The sequence below is a fragment of the Callithrix jacchus genome, chromosome 7, assembly GCF_049354715.1.
Source record: "Callithrix jacchus isolate 240 chromosome 7, calJac240_pri, whole genome shotgun sequence".
NCBI classification, from domain to species: Eukaryota; Metazoa; Chordata; class Mammalia; order Primates; family Cebidae; genus Callithrix; species Callithrix jacchus.
This window is the reverse complement of record NC_133508.1, coordinates 127,180,271-127,184,550: the sequence shown is the minus strand read 5'-3', so window position 1 is coordinate 127,184,550 and position 4,280 is coordinate 127,180,271. Positions and strand designations below refer to the sequence as shown.

Genomic DNA, 4,280 nt, shown 5'->3' with positions numbered 1-4,280 from the left:
AGCCTCGATGGCTTTTGCCTTCAGGAGCCCTTTCCGCAATTAAAATTTTTTACAATGTTACAACTGTGTTGGTATAAAAATTAATATAATACAGGCCAGATTTATCATTATATAGGCAATTTGTTTTTCTTCTATTTGAAAAAAAAGAAAATAAAAACATTTCTGTGGGCCTCTAAAAGCCCTCTGTGCCTATTGCTTCCAAAGGATGAATTGGTCCTGAGGTCACTGGGACAGACAGTCACTTTACCTGTCTGAACGTCTGCCAGGGATCTGGCTAAGAGAACTGTGCAGAACTGGCCTGCCTTCTTGTACAGTCACAGACCACAGAAGGAAGTTTCAGCCAGCGGCAGATCACATATGGCCCCTAAGATTGCCATGGAGCTGAAAAATTCCTACTGCTTAGCAATGCTGCAGCTGTCGTAACAATGCCGTGCAACACTGTAGTGCAAGGTATTACTCACCTGTTTGTGGCGATGCTGGTGTAAACAAACCTATTGCTAGTCCTATAAAAGCATAGCACGTGCGATTAGGTACAGTACATAATACTTGATAATGATATTAAATGACTATGTTACTGGTTTGTGTGTTTACTATACTATACTTTATATTGTTATTTTAGAGTACACTCCTTCTACTTGTTAAAAAAAAGTTAACTATAAAGCAGCCTCAGGAAGGTCCTTTGGGAAGTATTCTAGAAGAAGGCATTATTTTCATAGAAGATGACAGCTCCATGTGTGTTACTGCCCCTGAGGACCTTCCGGTGGGACAAGATGTGGAGGTTGAAGACAGCAATATTGATGATCCTGATTGTGGGTAGGCCTAGACTTATATGGGTGTTTATCTTTTTGTTTAAAAAGAAAAAAATTAAAATAGAGAAACTTACAGAACAGAGATATATATAATATTTTTGTATAGCTGTATATTTGTAGTTTAAACTATGTTATTATGAGTCAAAATGTTTAAAAAAATTTTTAATGTTTACAGTTAAAAAGTTACAGTAAACTAAGGCTAATTTATTATTGAAGGAATAAAAAAATCTGTTTATAAATTGAGTGTAGCCGAAGTGTTCAGTGTTGGTGAAGTCTATGAGGTCCACGGTAATGTCTAGACCTTCATACTCGCTCACCACTCACTCACTGACTCACCCGGAGCATCTTTCAGTCCTGAAACGTTCATTTATAGTAAGTGCCTTAAACAAGTGTATGGTTTTTTTTCTTATAACATATTTTACTGTACCATTTTTCTGGTTTTAGATACGCATATACTTACCATTGTGTTAGAACTGCCTACAGTATTCAGTACAGTGACATAGTGTGCAGCTTTGCACCTTGGAGCAATAGGCTATTCCATACAGTCTAGGTGTATAGCAGACCAGACGACCTAGATTTGTGTAAGTGCACTCTATGATGTTCCCACAATGACGAAATCACCTAATGATGTATTTCTCAGAAGGTATTCCTGTCATTCAGCAACACATGACTATAGGTGCTGTGCAGAGGCAGAATGATCCATCAGGCAGCAGGCTAGCTGAGGAGGACTTGCTTAAGAAGAAGTGTTCTCTGGCCAGGCGCAGTGGCTCACGCCTGTAATCCTAGCACTTTGAGAGGCCAAGGCAGGCGGATCACTTGAGGTCACCAGCCTGGCCAACATGGTAAAACCCCATCTCTGCCAAAAATACACAAATTAGCCAGGCATGGTGGAGTGTGCCTGTAGCCCCAGCTACCTGGGAGGCTGAGGCAGGAGAATTGCTGTAACCTGGGATGTGGAGTCCGCAGTGAGCTGAGATAGTGCCGCTGCACTCCAGCCTGGGCAACAGAGTGAAACTCCGTCTCAGAAAAAAGAAAAAGAAAGATGAAATGTCCTTTTAGGCTAAGTAATCCATCAAAGAGCAGATACTGGCCATTTCCCCAGGCAAAGGTAGAGACCAATGGTTCATTCATTCATTAAACAAATATTTATTGAACTTTTACTATGTGCTAAGCAATATTCCTTAGGGATACAGATAAGTTCTGGCTCTCATGGAACATACACACTGTACATTTGAATTCCTCAAAGTGTCTATTTATAGACACAGAGAAATTAGAAAAAGGGGAGAGGAAAACAGAATTAAATGGTCAGAAGCCTTGTCACCTATTACTGCTAGCAGCCTGGCATGCATTATGTCACTCGACCCTCCTAATAATCCTATCAGGCACATATTATTATTTCTGTTTCATAAATGAGGAAACAGGGGCTCACAGAGTTTAGGAAACGTGCCCATAGTCTTACAGTTCACAAGCATGGGTCGGAAAGCAGTTCTCATTTATTCCAAGGTCTGTGATATCCACCAGGTTACTCTGCCTCACTAGTTATCATTTATGTCCAAGAGGAATTTGATTACTAATAGTTTTCTCTGAGGGTTTTTTTGCAATACAAAATTATATATACTGTCTTTTGGCAAAGGTGAAGGTGAATCACATCAGAAAGAAGCTAAATTCAGAAAGAATGGAAATACAGCCTAGGTTAGGAAAGGCCGAACCTTCTTAGTTCATCTGGGCTATAGTTTGTAAAGAGTGAGGTCCTCAGTGCCTGGGGAAGACCACCGTAGTCAATGGGGAGATCACTTAGGTTTCAGGAGACATGTGTTTTCTTTTTTTTTTTTTTTTTAATGTTAATTCACTTTATTTTTCTTGTATAAAAACCCTATGTTGTAGCCACAGCTGGAGCTTGGGTCCTCTGCACGGAGACTCTGGTGTGGGTCTTGACAAGGTGGTCAGTGAATTCCTGATAGGGAGACTTGGTGAACACTGTCTCCTTCCAGAGATCGGGGGTCAGGTAGCTGTAAGTCTTAGAGATGGCATCAAAGGTGGCCTTGGCAAAGTTGCCCAAGGTGGCAGTGCAGCCCCTAGCTGAGGTGTAGCAGTCATCGATACCAGCCATCATAAGCAGCTTCTTAGGCACAGGTGCTGAGACGATGCCAGTACCCCTGGGCGCGGGGATGAGACGCACCAGCACAGAACCACAGCGGCCTGTCACCTTGCAAGGGACGGTGTGGGGCTTGCCGATCTTGTTCCCCCAGTAGCCTCTGCGCACGGGGACAATGGAGAGCTTGGCCAGGATGATGGCCCCACGGATGGCAGTGGCCACCTCCTTGGAACACTTAACACCCAGACCGACGTGACCATTTTAGTCCCCAATAGCAACAAACGCCTTGAACCTGGTGCGCTGGCCAGCACGGGTCTGCTTCTGCACCGGCATAATCTTCAAAACCTCATCCTTGAGAGAGGCCCCCAGGAAAAAGTCAATGATTTCAGATTCCTTGATGGGCAGAGAGAAAAGATAGATCTCCTCCAGAGATTTAATCTTCATGTCTTTGACCAGGCGGCCCAACTTGGTGACAGGCATCCATTCCTTATCCTCGGCTTTGCCTCCGCGAGCTCCGCGGCCTCGGCCCCGGCCCCGTCCACGGCCGCGACCCCGGCCCCGGATGCCACTGCCAAAACATCCGCGGAAGCCACCGCGGTTCCCCATTCCGGGGCCCCCGGGGCCTCCGGGCCCCCCCGCTGCACCGGCGTCATCCGCCATTTGGTGTTTTATTGGAGAAGAAGACAGACATGTGTTTTCATATGAGTGAAATACTGAAGTAATGTGTCTGTTAAGGTATGTTACGCCATCTAGTTAAGATATGAGCTGCAGTTACCGTAGGCGCTGAATATACCAACATACAGACAGTAACTGGTGCAGTATGCAGTACAGCATGAGAAGAAAATAAACATAAAGAAGAAAACAAAGATCACCTATAATCACGCCACTAGGTAATAAATAGAGCTAACATTTTGGTGAATATCCCTCAAGTATTTTTTTCCATTCATATCATTTAAACAAATATACAACTAAAACCTTACATTGTAATAGGGGTTTGATATTTTTCTACTAAACAATGTATCATACACATTTCTTCTGTACAGTTAAGTATTCATATACAACATGATATTTAATGGCTACGAAGTGATCAGTTGTGTAGATGCATCATAATTTATTTAAGAAATTCCCTGTTGAGAACCACAATTAATTTGTTGTCATTTTTCTCACTGTTGTATGTAACACAGACACAAAAAGCCTTATGTGTAAATCTTCTCAAGAATCCCTAATTACTTCCTAATGGCAAATTCCCAGAAGTGGAATAGCTGACTGAGTGAGCTTAAACATTTTCAAGTCTTTTGTAAACAGAAGTCAAGCTTCAAGGAACAAACCCAATTGGGATAAAAATCCTTGGATGTACAGGACAGAATCTCAGATCA

At 42.7% G+C, this 4,280-nt stretch overlaps 1 pseudogene across 1 annotated transcript; it reads right to left on the bottom strand.

The window, feature by feature from the left end:
• Positions 1 to 2,624: 2,624 nt before the first annotated feature.
• Positions 2,625 to 3,588, bottom strand: LOC100398737 (small ribosomal subunit protein uS5 pseudogene; annotated as a pseudogene). The gene has a single exon (XR_008473137.2). The product of XR_008473137.2 is annotated as a small ribosomal subunit protein uS5 pseudogene (transcript).
• Positions 3,589 to 4,280: the final 692 nt, after the last annotated feature.